General features: G+C 42.5%; 1 protein-coding gene and 1 long non-coding RNA gene across 2 annotated transcripts in view; both read right to left on the minus strand.

Moving 5' to 3' along the window:
• The window catches only part of SORCS3 (sortilin related VPS10 domain containing receptor 3), a 579,951-nt gene that overhangs the window by 476,518 nt on the left and 87,492 nt on the right, over window positions 1-15,941 (minus strand). The window lies entirely within an intron of this gene.
• The window catches only part of LOC140620905 (uncharacterized), a 78,788-nt gene continuing 66,414 nt past the window's right edge, over window positions 3,568-15,941 (minus strand). Inside the window, exons 3-4 of the long non-coding RNA XR_012020649.1 lie at window positions 5,308-5,391; window positions 3,568-3,754 (exon numbers count right to left, since the gene is read on the minus strand). This is a non-coding gene — a long non-coding RNA (uncharacterized lncRNA). The remainder of the gene's footprint in view (window positions 3,755-5,307; window positions 5,392-15,941) is intronic.

Raw genomic sequence — 15,941 nt, forward strand, 5'->3', positions numbered from 1 at the left:
TGAAAGAGAGCAAGAGCCTTGGAAATTCGTGTTAAATAGAATAATTATTATTTTTTCCTACCAAACACCATATATGAAAGTCATCTAGATTCTATGCCAAATTAGGTCACAACTCCCAGCCTATGCCAACACTGTTGAAACACTACACACACTGTGCAGAGGACCAGCTGTAAGAGGGAAGCAACACTGACTTCCTGCCTACTTATACCAGCCACTGGTGTGACTATTTTCATATACATTATACATCACTTAATCTCTCAGAAACTCTGGGATGTCAAAATCCTTAGCTCTAATTTTACAGGTAGGGAAGCAGAGGTTCAGAAATTTCTCAGACCTGGTTAGGAAGCAGAGACCAGCTCCATGACAATAAAGATCTAGAAATGTCCATAAACCTCTTAAATTCTTCATGTTGGTATTTGTCTGTTTCCACAGAAAGATTAGGAATTGAGCTCTAAAGGAAATGGGGTTTACAAGGAAGATTGGAGCTGGGGAGACATCCCTCCTCTCTGTTCAGATCTGTGGAGAGATGAATCACATCTCAGAGGTTGATTTTGTGTGTGTGTGTGTGTGTGCATGTGCACACGTGCGTGTGTGTGTATCTGAGGTAGAGTGGAAAAAACAGGGTTTCATGGCACCAGAAGAAAGGTAAAGTTAGGGGGCTAACATGGACCTAGAAAAAGGTTCTAGACCCTAATGAGAGTAGTTTCTGGCAGGCTCTGATTCTTGGTAGAGATTCAAACCTAAGTCAATATGGTTCTAATGACCATCCCACCACTTCTCCTATCTTCTGTCAAAAGCAGACATCAATAATCGATCACAGCACTCATGCCTTCAGGTCTGGAAGCAGTCCCAGCCTTCAGACTCCAGGAAGCCCTGCCAATCAACCAGAGTTGACTGCTAGATAAAATCTATTTTCCATCCGTTCTCTTCACCATGCTGTCAAAAGGAGATTAAGAAGCTCCCAGTCTTCAGAGGATGTGGAATCTACTTAAGGAATGATTGGGACACAGGAAACAAGTGATAATATATATTCTTAGAGTTCGCTGTGTGAATCTTAGTTAAGAATTCTGAAAAAAAAAATCAATGGATTAGGCAATGCAGTACAACTAACTATTCAGACACTAATAATTCATTGCTTTCTTAGCTTAAACTTCTAGAATATTTTGATTTATAAATTACCATCACTTGACTCTCACAACCACCTCACCAGGGAGGCAGGCACCGTATAATATCCAAAGTATAAAACCCTTATTAGTTTTAGTGGTTTGTCAGCTTTTTAGGTAGACAATCACCTTTGCAAATAATTTCCTTTGCAATTCTCATCCCCCTCATTTTTTTCTTCCTATTGTTGCATCAGCCAGAACCTCAGAGTCTTGCTGTTCAGTGTGCGGTCTGTGAAGCAGCAGCACTGGTATCACTGGAAGCTGGCTGAAAATGCAGAATCTTAGGCTGCCACCTCAAGACCCCTCGGAATCTGCATTGTAACAGAAGCCCCAGGTGATGTACAGATACAATAAAGTTTGAGAAACACTGCTCTACTACCTGTTGAGAAATAAGAATATGAAAAAGTATCTTGATTTTTGTGCTGATTATAATGAGAATGTGTCTCTTTCTTCAACATTATTTATGATGCTTATTACAAGTTTTTGATGGATCTCCTATGTCAGGTAAAGCAGAAAATTCTACGTGAATGCTAATGACTATGAAAAAAGTAAAGGTCTAGAGAAGTTAGCATCTGCCACAATATCACCCAGCTTGTAAGTAACAGATCAAGTACAGAAGTCCAGGCTTGTGCTGCCCTAATGCTGACCGGCCACCATAGGTAAAGATGAGCTGAGAAAATTGTCCATGCCTAGCAGGAGGCTCCCAGCCAACACATATCTGATGGATGGATGGATGGATGGATGGATGGATGGATGGATGAATTTCACTGTACTTTGCTGAGGTTCCCACCATCAACACATACCAGTGAATGAACGAATGAATGTCATTATACTTCATTTTATATAAGAGGTTTGTTTCTGCAGAGCTGAATGAACATTAAATTTTAGATCCCTGAATATTTGTGAACCACATGATTCAGTGTGCAAGAAGAAATCTCTATTTTAAGGTACTCTGCATTAAATCCCTTCACAAAGAGAGGGGGGAAGCGCTTCATGAAAATACACTCTCCTTGATAGATTTTAATCAACAAATGTTGATTGGGCACAGCTGTGTGACTATAACTGTCTTTAGTTCTAATAAGGATTCAGGAGACATAAGACAGTAGCTTTCATATTTAGCATACACCAGAATCACCTGGGGGTTTATGAAACCACAGATTGCAGATCTAACCCTCTTTCTCCAAGTCTCTCATCTGGTAGGTCTGGGGTAGGGACCAAAATTTAGCATTTCTAACAAATCCCAGGATAATGTGTCCAAGGATCAGACTTTGTGAATAACTGGCTTAAAAATATCCTCCCTGAATCTAGGACCATGGTTCTTGCTTCAGCTGTACATCTGAATTACCTGGGAAGCTTTTAAAAGTACTGATGTCTGGTTCCTCCCAACGACCAGGTGAATCAGAATCTCTGGAAGTGGAGCTGGGCAATGGAATTTTTCATTGGTTCCCTGGGTGTTTCTAATGTGAAGTCAGAGCTGTGCACCACTGATCCTTAGAGTGTAAGTGGGAAGGTAAGAGAGAGATGCAAGAGAGGTCCCAGGACATCAGGTGCCAGAAGCAGCCGACACCACTAGCTGGAGAAAGCCAATTGTGCACACCTCTTCCCAACTTTGGATTGAGTCACATCACATCATTGGCTGGAAACTAACCTCTGCAGGGGTATTTACACTATAGAAATTGGCAAGTGCTGTAAATCAGGGTCTCCGTACCCCCTCCCGCCTCCCTAGAGAGCCAGTTCTTAAACATATACCAGCACACCACTGATAAGAAGGTAGATGTGATAGGTACCAAATGAACAGTCAGGTAACAAATAATAGAAAGATGAGAAGATGAAGAAATGCCATTGGGCTGGAGTGGTCATGGAAAACTTCATGGACGTGGTGAGGCCAGGAGTGGGCCACAAAGGACCGATAGGATCTGTGTGGAAAGAAGGCCATCCGCCTGAGGAGGAAAATAGGGGTTTATGTTTAGAGGTGGGACAGGGCAAGGTGCTTCTGGGCAGATTCTTGTTGCAGAAAAGTATTTCTCTGAAAATCTGACTTTAGAAATTTAGAATTTCATAGGATGGGTTTCCATAGAAAAGTGCATACCTGCAGTCTAGAATCATAGATTGGCCACACTTTCTGCAAGGATCATTAAGACAGAAGCAGGCTACAGAGTAATTACCCAGCACTACCAGTGCTTCCTGGAGACCTCCTGACTTCGTACCAGTCAACAGCTTGCATGGTGCCTGAGAAGCGCTCTCCACATTCTCCTGTTGATGATACCAATCTATTTGATCCCATGCACCTCCTCGCAGAAGCCTTTAGGGGGAAAATCTGTAGCTTCAAAATCTTGAGCTCATTCTCAAGGGGAGATGGAACCATCACTATCCATTCAGGATCCCGGAGCTTCTGTAAGACGCAGATGCATCTCAGTTTATTGGAAAACCAAGATGTCAGAATGAGAAAAAAAGAAAGTTGGCATTGGAGTGGAAGAGCTTCAACTCTCCCTCCCTCCCCCTAGAGGTCAAAGAGAGGCATGCAGGAGCCACCTCTGGCATGCTTCCTGGACTCTCGGAACTTTTGCCCTGGAAACTTTCCACTCCTGTGTCTGGGGAGGGAAGAGGCGAGAAAAAGAAAGATAGCCATGAATATTTCATGCAGTGCCTCTGCTGACTTTTTAGTTCCCTGAACACCCATTAAAGTGCCACTATAATAATGTCATTGTTTGCTCGTCATTTCCTACCTGGCTCTTCGGGAGGAAAAAAAACCCAGAAATAATCATTCCTTGCTCTGATTGGGAGGTCACAGAAAATCACCTACCACTTGTACGAAGGTTTTTGAAGATCAAAAGGCTAAACAATCACATTTTCATTTATTTGGCATCATTCAAGGAGGTAGACTTCCATAGACGTACATTTTCCAGATAAATGAAGCTTACCCTTCAGTGCCGGATTTGTTTTTGAATTTGAACCATTTCAAATGGAAATTATTCTCGAATGGTACTCACTCCCCTATTTTCTTAGACAAAATACATGGAGCAAAATGTAATCTTTTTTGTAGTACTTCAGAATGCTCATTGTGAACAGCCTGCATTTTTACCATGCTGGAATACACAGTGTCTCAGCTTATTGTGATGCGTGGGGCTGCTTGCCCTGAATTAATAGCCTCACACGGATGAGCATTCTGGATTCGTAGTTCCGCTTCTTTTTTTTTTCTTCACACCTGTCCACTTTCTTGCAGCCAGTCTCCCACCGTCACGTCATGCCCACATCCCGCTGTTTGTCTCTGGTGTCCATTCCCCACCCCACTTGCTTCCCAATTATAATTTGTTGCTCTAAATTTGCTGGGACTTGGGAAATTTTAACAACCAACATCATTATAAAAGTATGTAGAAAGAGAATTAATAGGCTCTGAACAAGGGCCACAGGCAGTGTCTGCTAAGGAAACTGCATGACCTTGAGCACATTAAAACTCTCAATATCTTGCCTTCGCATCTCTGAGCCATATTTATTTATTTATTATCTCTTGATGCATCCTGGACAGCAGAGTTTGCGTGAGAAGCAACCTTGAATAAATGTCTAGTGACTTCTAGCATTTAGTGATTTTTTTAATTAGAATGTGTACATATAGATATTTATGGCTGCTGTTGAATACATATTTTATTTATTTATTTATTTATTTATTTATTTATTTATTTATTTATTTATTTAATTTATCACTGACTGTGTGCTGGGTTGCTCCGGGGACAAAGTTTATGAAATCCTTTATATAGTCAGTTCAGTCTGGCAGGGAAGTAAAGCTCACACAACCCCAGTCCTGCTCATGTCTTCAACCCCCTCTCCTGCTGAGCTGCCATTCTCCAATCACTCTGGCAAGAGTGTGCTGGGACCACTACCCCCTCTGGGGTTGGCCTTGGCATTCCCCCCAACCCAGGACTTACCCTGCAGATCTCTGCATGGATGGCTCCTTCTGCTCTTTCAGGTTTCAGCTCAGCTATTCCCCCTTTGAGAAGCCTCCTTAAACTTCCCTATGTCCAAGGCTCCCCACCCCCTTCTACTGCATTACTTTGGTTTATTTTCTTTATACCACCCTCTGCAATCTAACACTATTCTGATCCACTCACATACTTATCATCTACTTGCCCCACTGCTGATTAGCTACCTGAGCACAAGGGCCTTCTCTGTGTCAGCCACCAGCCTAGACTCCCCAGGATAGCGCCAGGTCCTCTGTGGAGCACCTGCTGAACTGGGAAAGCAGAACTAATGGTTAGAACACAAAGCAAGTTACCAGGAGGGAAGAGAGAAAACACCCAAGCCTGGGAGTAGGAAATATCTCAAGAAGGTGAGCTCTGAGCTGGATCTCACCAAGTGCCTCTAGCACATGAGCAAGGAAAGTCCAATGGTATTCCAAATAAAAGGTCACATACAACAGACCAAAAATATATATGAAAAAAACCTCAACACAAAATCTCAGCCTAATGATTTATTGTCCAAGAATCCCCACATAAGAGAAGCCCCTCCACCATCCCTGCCCTCCTCAGGCAATGATTTCCGACCCTACAAATCTGAGAGAGTGCTCTCACTCTGTTTGGAGCCTGCGTTAATTTCTAGGGCTACTGTAAACAGGGTACCTTAGACAACAAAAAATTTTTGTATCAGAGTTCTAGGGGTTGGAATCTAAGATCAAGATATGGACAGGTTGGCCCCCTCTAAGGGCTTTGAGAGAGAATCTGCTCCATGCCTCTCCCATAGTGTCTGCTGGTTTGCTGGCAATCTTCGGTGTTTCTTGGCTGGTGGATGCATCACCTTGATCTCCATCTATATCCATTTCCCTTTAATGGAGACCCTAGTCATATTGTTTTAGGGGCCCATCCAACTCCAATATGAACTCAACTAATCATATCTGCAATAATCAGATTTCCAAATAAGGCCACATTCTGAGGTCCTGGGCATTAGGACTTCAACATATGAATATTAAGAGGACACACCTCAATTCATAACAGAGCTTCAGATTTAAAATCAGTTTCCCCTGGGGCACCTGGCTGGCTCAGTCAGAGGAGCATGTGACTCTTGATCTTGGGGTCATGAGTTCAAGTCCCATATGAGGTGCAGAGATTACTTAAAAATAAACTTTTAAAAAAGATAAAAATAAAATCAGTTTCCCTAGCAGGAGCTGCCTCAGCAAGGCAAAGGCATGTCAGGGATCAACCTGGGAAACTCGTGGAGGAAGACTGGCCTTCTCAGGCCACTAAGTGGGTTATACAAAAAGAAGAGGCCCCCCTGCCCAGGTTTATGAAGCAGCCTGGGAGAAGAATCATAAGAGGGCTGGGAGATCGACTTATACTCAGGGAGGGTCACATGACCAAGAGTACCAGCTAGATCACAGGATCAGCTCACAGGTCCCACAAAGTCCTAACTGTCATTTTAAAGTGACGAGGCACACTGCATTTGGAAAACAGGATATCCCAGAGCCTGGGCCTGGAAGAAAGAATGGACAGATGATGGGGAAATGGAGATTAAATTTCTTGCCTGCAAAATGAGAGGCAGGACAATGGCACCTACAGACCTTTCCTGTCATCATTATCTACACTGCCAGTTCCTAGCTGTGGCACAGGTCACACCTGGGAGCCACCATCAAATAGCTGAAGGAAGGAAGTAATAAATGAATGAGCCCATAGCCATAAGGATAAAATGTAGTAACCCTCATTCTAGTTAATATCCAAAAAAAGAAAAAAAAAAAGAAATAATAAAAAAAAGACCAGGCATGAATCTAGGTTAAAGATCATTGCCCTGTGGAAGTAGTTAAAGTCGAATAATACTGTAGCCACTGCAACAGAGTAGTGCAAACACACTGAGGGCCTAATTAGACTCCCAAATACATATGCACACAGGCCCCATCAGAATTTTCTCTGCCTACAACACAGATCTCAGACCTCTTCTCTCCAACCAGAACCTAGCAGTTGCTGGGGTCCAGTCTAAATCCATTCTCAGGCATGAGGGTGCCTCAGCAATCTGCTTGGAGAAGCATGTATCTCTGGGGCTGAGAATTCTCCTGTTTCCCCGTCCCAGCCTGATGTGAGTTCTTCCCGCCAAGGGCTGAGAAGCTACAGCCAAGAATACAATCAAGAGAAGGAAAACCTGTAATCTTGACTTTCCTTTTGTACTTCAGACAACCATGATCAGCATCAAGGCCGGGGAGGGGGTGGGGGATGGCGGGAGGGGAAGGGGGCTGCCAGTGGAAGAATCCAGCACACCTGCACGGTGAGACTTCTCCTAGAGAAAATAAAAATGCCTCTTTAATGCCAGAGTTTAAGAAGAGCAATCTCTTTAGAAAAGAGAACTCAAAAGAAAGAAAAGGGAAGAGAAAGAAATGGGGAGGGAAAGTTCACACCCCCAAACTGAATTACAAACCCCCACCACAGAGCAATAACCAGCTGAGAAAAAGCAAGAGGAAACCCTATTCTGACAAACCCCCAGCCCACCAAACAGGGAGGAGCACAGACACGCAGGCGGGGGACCTGGAGCAGGAGAGTGAAGGAGAGCACAGAACTTGGGGCGCCATCTCTAAGAGCAGAATGGCAGCCTGAGGAAGCCCCCCCGCAACCCCCCCCCTGCCCACAGGAGCCAGCTCTGCTACTGCCCCAGCCTGGTGTATGAAGGACTAGCATTCCTAACCCTGCCTCTGAAAGCTTGGCAAATGAGATGGAAATGAGCTTGCAACGAGACTTGGGATGCAGTGAGAACAGGCGCTAATGGCAATTATTTAGTTTTAATAACTGGGTAATTGCTGACCAGACCAGGAGAGGCCAAAAGGCCAATGCCTTTGCTTTCCCAACGAAACCAAGGGTTAGGTGTTAACTGCATAAAATTAAGTGGGCTGCTGTCCTGGTCACTTGTAATTGGGCTGTGCTGCTACAACACGTGGGGACAAACCATTTGGGTCAGGGGGCCTCTGGCAGATCCACCTGGACAAAGCAAGCACAAACTTTTATGAGTTGAAATTGGGACCCCTCCTCCCCTGCCAAAAAAAAAAAAAAAAAAAAGACCTTAGCTTGGACAACAGCAGCTGTTCAGTGCTGGAGTGGGTTAGGGGTCTGAAGGTAGTGGTTGATCTTCAATGTGGACATAGACCTTTCAGTTTTGGGAAAAGCCAAGTGACTATCTCAGGGGGATCCTAAAAGTAGGTAGAACTGTTAAGAGGTCAAGTCCTTAGCACTCACTCTGAAAAATCACTAATCTGAAAGTCGGGAAGATTTCCCCATGCACCAGCACAGAGCATGAACACTCAGGATCTCAACCCATGTGCTGCCAGATGATTGTGAAGGGAAGTACTTAACGTCCTAAGGGATTTGTAATGTCACCCTGACCAGTGCCAGAGGGTCGATGCCCTGTGAGGTCCACTCTGATTCCATAGGCAGCCTCTACCCTGCATGCTCACTCTAGTCTCTGACCCTTCCCTGTCTTCCTCCCCTCTCTGGACGATTCCTCCTCTCCCACTCCAACCATGCCTGGTACCTGCCAAGCTCGACCTGACTCCACCCTTACCCTGCCAAGAAAGGCCACTTACGAAGACAGTGCTAAGTGAGCATTACCTGCCCTGCACAGTGATCTACCCCTGCTGCACTCTTGGAGCCCTTGATCAATTTCAAGTTCAAAGGGTACTTAGAGATCATCCAGTCCAATGTTATGGATAAAAATAAACCAAGACCCAGGCAGGTTATTTGGCCCATCCAATCATTCTTTTGCTAATTTCTGTTTCACGTACTGGACTTTCATCTGTCCAATATGCTGTATGTTTCTGAAAGACAGAGTTCCTATATTATTCCATATGTTAATCTTTTATATACCCCCATAGGAGTTCACATAGGACCAGACAGAAGTAGATCCTTAATAAATATCTGTCCATCATTGGACACTTTTCTGTGTGGTTTATTAATGACCTAACTCCAATAATAGTACTGTGGAACTCAGAATAACTTTGACTTCCTCTAACCACACTGACGAAGAGCCACATAACAACCTAGAACAAACCACCCTGGCTGGTGTCCTGCATGTACCAGGCAACAAGGAAGGGAGAAGGCATTGGTCCTTCACCCTTATCCAGATATATCACAATTCAGTACCCACGCACTAACTGGGTGCACATCGTTTAGACAAAGCTTTGCCTAAGGGATGGCACCTGAAAGTCAAAAAAGGCAGTCCTAGCTCTTGAGGAGTTTCGATCTAATGGGACAGATAGGATCACAGAACATGATGAGTCCATGTGACAAGTCTGATGACAGAGAAAAGGCAAAGTAGTATCATGCTAGATCATTAAAGGGAACTCTGTATCTCTCTCGACTCATCAACATGTTCCCCATGAACACAACATGACTAGCTGGACTATTTGCCAAAGCCCCCAACATGCCTCCACACACATTCTCCCTGCCCAAACTATCCTCATTTCCATGTAATCTCAGTCCTCTTTGCAACTCAAGTTCCAAATTCAATTCTAAATCATGTAGGGCTATTCCTTTCATCCAGGCTCTCCTTAACTACTTTACCACTCCCTTTCTGCAACAACATTTACTTGGTCTCTTATGATATTTCTTGTCCAATTTTACACCCTTACTTAACTTTCATGCACTCTTGTTATTGGCCCAAATTTTTAAATTCTTTAATGGTGGGCCCCAAGTTCTTTTATCTAGAAAACTAACACATGTTTGAGTCTCAGGTACACAGCAGGTGGTCAATATATCTCCTTGCAGAATGACTGCATGAACGAGTGAATGAATGGATGTGCCCTATCAGTAGTCAGGTTTCAGCTGTTGTTCAACAATTCCAGATAAATCTATCCTTTGGGTGTCTCTTCTTCTCCCTATTATACACTAACACACACAGACACATGATACTATTTTCAAACAGAATGAGTTACCTGGAATGATTAGCCACAGATCTCTGCTAAGATTAGCTAGGTTACTTCAATAGCACCTCTTCTAATTTAATTTTTTCTCTGGCATTCCCCCTCCAACCCGCCCTGACTCCATCTGGACTTTTTTAGTGCTTGGGGAAAAGGAGAAAATGAGTAAACGAGCTGGCAGGAATAGGGTGTAATTCTGCGGTTCAAATTGCCATTCACTAATGAGTGGAATAACTCTTTATTGATGCTAATAAACGAGATGCCAATACATGGGCATAGAGGTCAGGGCCCAGCCTGGTGGGGCCCCAGCAGGGACTGACTTCTGTAATCGGTTTTCATTCCTCTATGAATATCCCAGGCTATAATAGAGCAGGCTGGATAAGAACCATTTCCTGGGTAAATTACTACGTCATAGCATAGCAAGCAAAGCCATGAGCCCAAACATTGAGTTCAACTACCAAGCTCAGGGAAGCTTAGATTTCAGTGTCTCTTTTGACGTCTCCCATTACAGCACCTAAAACCAGAAATGCCTGTGGAAAGAGTTTTTCCCCCACTGTTTTGGACTTTGTCTCTAACATCTGCCAGTAGGTGTAAGTGCATAGCAAAAGTCTTACCCTTGACAAGGTTGCAATCTAAGGCAAGCATTAAGGCAGAAGAGCCCATGACCCAAATCTGGCCACATATCCAAATTCCACCTGCAGAGCTGGCCAAAAACATCTGGAGAGATTATGAATTAGTAGGTCTTGGGAGAGGTCTGACAGTCTGATTTTTAACATGGGCCCCAGATGATTCTGATGTAGCCAGCCCATGTGACAGACAGGTAAACAACATGGAAGCACTGTGTCATATAAACTGCATGTGGTCTTAAGTGAGGCAGGGCCTTGGTGGAAACCTCAGCTCCATTATTTACTGCAAACTGGGGCAGGTTACCTCACTTATGGGTAAGAATAACTTCCTCAAAGAGCTGTTGTAGGAATTAAAGCATAGAACACAAAATTACTAGTGCAAAGCCAAGCCCTTGGTGCAATTTTAGTAAACAAACTGCCCACAAATCCAACTTTTGAACTCCTCCTTCCCAGACGGTCTGGCCCAGTCCACATTTCACTAAATCATATTAGGTCTATCAAATTAAAGTTCTATTTCAGGATGTAAATATGATGTAGTCATTCCACATACATAAATAATTAGGAAAAAGGATACTTGGGGTTTCTGAAAATATGGTCACCATAATGGTAGCACAAAATTCCCTAGTTCTAGGTCAGCCCTGAACTTTTAGATCACTGATCTGAAGAATATCATGATGATGCTGCCTCAGTCATAACATGGTACCACAACATAAAGCCCAAGGACAATGTCATGCTAGAAAATAAGATCATTGACAAGGAAGCCCTTCAAAAACTCGACCCTAGAATAATGAAAGTACTTTTTAAACCACATTTGTAGGAAACAGAGGGAAAAACCATCAACAAAGTCACACATTAGGATCCTTCTTATATTTCTATTACCAAAGTTAATCATTCATATAGTAATAGGAAATGGGCTTTGGATTAAAGTTAAGTGTTGCTTTCAGAAAATAGTTGCATTCTTTCTGTTCTTGTTTTTACACATATTTTATAGTCAGTGCATCCTTCAGAAGCTAGCTTAATGGAAGCTGATGCAGGACCGCAGTGCACAAGTTCTCTTCCTGACATGACCTGGCTCATCACTCTACATGACTGTAGATCACTTTTTCCTCCTATATTTCTTGGCAAGGAAATTTGCTAGTAAATATCATTTAACCTTTCTCAAACAGTGAAGGTGGCCCTGGTTCCATCCATCAAATGGATTCCTCACTCTTAATTTAAAATATTAGAAGGTGCCCTAAACCTTTTTCTGTGGGGGAGACCCATGCAAACCTTATTTGGATAGATTCCCCATGGTTGTCTAAAGTCAATGCCAGATTCTTAAAAGATACCTAGCCAGGTACAGCATTTAATTAAAAGAAGGTCATTCAGTAGAGTAGACATACTCCTATTTGAGTAGTTAATTGTTAGAAAGAGTTTAATAAACTATTTTTGAAGCCAAAGTCCTAGCTTCCATTAAGGTTTTTTTTTTTTTTTTTTTTCTTAAATCTCTCACTGAATTCCACCAGCTAACTCTTTCCAAGGTTGTTAAAGAGACAAAAACAAACAACTGTCTATAGGCATTCAGGATAATGGAAAAATATTTCAACTTTCTGTTTTAAGTCCACAGTAACCATCTGAAATCCAAAAGTAACTTCATTTTATATACTGCCTCATCCACTCTTTGATCTTTGAATTTTTTTAAAGATTTTTTTTATTTATTTGAGACTTAGACTGAGCGAGCATGAGCAGATGGAAGGGCAGAAAGGGAAGCAGACTCCCCACTGAGCAGTGAGCCCAACATGGGGCTCGATTCCAGGACCCTGAGATCATGACCTCAGCCCAAGTTGGACGTTTAATTGGCTGAGCCACCCAGGTGCCCCTGATCTTTGATTTTTAACAGGAAATAGTCAGATGAGAGTAATTATTTCCATGTCACAGACTCAAGTGCTGGTGAGAGGAGGTGATATTTCAATCACTGGGAAGACAGAACAATAATCACAATGGAAAACACCTAACATCCTCAAGAGCTTGTTCTCAACAGGATGGAAGGAGCTAAATGAATCTGTGACCAGCCAGAGAGCTGACCAACCCACAGCAAAACTAAAATGATTTAAGTGTGCCCTTGAACTCCTACTTTTACCTGCAAAGGTGACTCCCCACTACCCTATATCTGTCGATTGTAGAACCACACTCAACTCTGAAACCCAAACCCTGTCCTCCATAATTCCTTAACACCAAAAATTTCTTTAAAATCCATGTTTAACTGAAGCTTTTAGAGAAAATGAACCAAAACCTAATTCCTGCTAGAATTAAACTACTGACCATGGTTTAATATGTGGTCCTTCCATTAGCATTTCTTCAGCTTTTAAGAGAGATGTGGTCTTCTCAACTCAATTGAATAAAACCTAAATGGTGAAATTCCAGTTGCTATATAAAGTCAACGAAGGAAAATAGGAGAAAATATATTTGGGTAGGAGTCACCTCCATTTCCTTCTTCATGTCATATTAAATAACTAGGCAGCCACACAGCCATTAATGCACTTTTCCAAAAATGTGATTCTTACAGCTTGTTTTCATCCCAGAATGTCATGAATGAAAGGAATCCTGACTCTAGCCTCTCATTTCACAGATGAAGGAGCTAAAGACCTTGGCCATTTAATGACTTGGCCCAGATCACACAGCAAGCTACAGCCACATTGTATTCACTCACTGTGCTTTACAAGGGCTGTGGAACAATGGATATATCCTAGACTCTTCTGCATCTACTTAACCTTTATGTCCAAGCGGTTGCTAAGCTTCATTTCACCTCAACAATAGCAAGAGCCTCCTAACTAGTCTCCCTGATTGCAGGCTAGCTTACCTCTTGCAGAACAGTGAGAACCCATATCACTCAAAAGCTCCCATTGCAAGATATACCGGCAATCTACAGAAATGTCTGTTGAAATTCACCCTACTTGGTGTTCCAGCTGAGGATTAACTTCCCATAATAGAATCATCAATATCTCTTCTTTAAAAAACTCATGATCAGGCATTCCTATTAGGAATTGATGCCTTGGGATCCCTGGGTGGCGCAGCAGTTTGGCGCCTGCCTTTGGCCCAGGGCGCGATCCTGGAGACCCGGGATCGAATCCCACGTCGGGCTCCCGGTGCATGGAGCCTGCTTCTCCCTCTGCCTGTGTCTCTGCCTCTCTCTCTCTCTCTGTGACTATCATGAATAAATAAATAAAATCTTTAAAAAAAAAAAAAAAAAGGAATTGATGCCTTATTTTGAACCCCAATCTGTCTCCCTATAGCTGCCATGGATGAACACCAGTTCTGCAATTTGAGACTATATTAAGCAGTCCTAATGTTTCTTATATACTTTTCCTGATCTACAGCCTGCTATCATGTCTCTTCTCTGCCTTCTCTTTTTCTTTTCATATTAGTAAGTCCCCATTTCCTCAAATATCCCCTATAGGACATGGCTTGAAGTCTTCTCATCATCAGACTCTTTCTCCTACATGTCTTCCAATGGGTCCATAACCTACCAAGTATTTACCGAAACAGAAAAATTAGTCCAGGCTAAAATATTACAAACACAATATTCCAAACTAAAAAATGCAGAGTACAAAGAAGTCATCCCCGCTCTCATTCTACACCATGCATGTATCAACATAGGTTATGTTTAGTGATCTTTTTTGGCTTATTATATCAGAGTTGACTCATTGGTATCCTTGTGCTTACTGTTTCCCCAGCCATTTAATAATATTTCACTCATGATACTAATTCTCTGAAACAGGAGGGAGCTCATCCGATTTTGTGCAGTTTAATTTTGGGATTTGTAGAACTTTACATTTATCCCTGCTACATTTTGTTCTGTTAGACTTGGCCCAGATCTCTGGTCTATAAATATCATTTTATATCCTGTTTCTGTCTTAGTATTCACTGTCCCTCCTGTCTTTGTATTATTTGCACACTGGATGAATTGGAAAATATCTCCCCTAAACCAAGAGAAACAATGCTGGCATCTCTTAAGTAGACAGGAGGATGGAGCCAAGGACAGCACCTTACAGCAGGCTACTAGGAGATTATCTCCAGATTAACTTTCAAACGTGGGTCAGTATCCTTTGAGAATGATTTGTGACCAGTTACTCATCCATCTAGTTTCCCTTACATATAAGTACATGTCCATATTGATCACAATTTCACAAGGACATTGCTTAGATATGTTGCTGAGATTGTTTTGCTTGTGTTATTTTTTTCTCACCTAATACAGCAATGACCATTACAAAAAAGGCAAGATTTATGCTAGCATGAATTCCTTGCATAAAATCCTCACAACATCCCAGTGATCATCACCACCTCCTCATTAAGGCCACTGCTTCAGGGTCACAACACCCATCATCTGACATCTATCTCATTCTTGAGATTCCTTAGAGTCTTTAACAGTGATCTCCGATGTCATGTCTTTCAGAGCCTTGGCACAAATCTCTTCCATGACAGAGAACTTGAATTTATTTAGATCAGTATGGTATTCTGTAAGTCTCTCTCTTTTTTTGAGAGAGAGAGAGAGTGTGAAGGGGGATGGCTTTGGGGTGCAGAGGGAGGAGAGAGAGAGAGAATCCCAAGCAGGGTCCATGACCAGTACAGAACCAATGCAAGGCTTTATCCAACAACCCTGAGATCATGACCTGAGCCAAAATCAAGAGTCAGATGTTCAACTGACTAAGCCACCCAAACACCCCTTCTGTAAGTCTCTTCACACACTCTGTGGCTTTTCTTATGTATCTATGATCATCTACACATGTTCATTCTATGCTGTTCAGCCCAGAGATCATCTTCCTTGACACAGAAGACAAAACTGAAGGGAGAACTGAAGTGTTCTGCTTCCTCTCTGTAATCCATCATTCTAAAGGACCTTCCCCCTGGGCACCTGAGTGGCTCAGTTGGTTAAACGTTTGCCTTTGGCTCAGGTCATGATCTCAGGGTCCTGGGATCCACCCGTGTCAGGTTCCCTGATCAATAGGGAGTCCGCTTCTCCCTCTCCCTCTGCCCCTTCCCCAAGCTAGTGCTGTCTGTCTGTCTGTCTCTGTCTCTCAAATAAATAAATAAATAAATAAATAAATAAATAAAATCTTTTAAAAACTAAATAAACAAATAAAGGGCCTTCTCCAATATCCTTGTTTCAAAAAGTTACAGAAATCTCATTTTTGTCCTTGGGATTCTTTCTTCTTTCTTTCTTTCTTTCTTTCTTTCTTTCTTTCTTTCTTTCTTTCTTTCTTTTTGAAAAACACAAAATATTCTAAATTTTTC

Source organism: Canis lupus, chromosome 29 (genome assembly GCF_048164855.1).
Source record: "Canis lupus baileyi chromosome 29, mCanLup2.hap1, whole genome shotgun sequence".
Classification (NCBI taxonomy): Eukaryota; Metazoa; Chordata; class Mammalia; order Carnivora; family Canidae; genus Canis; species Canis lupus.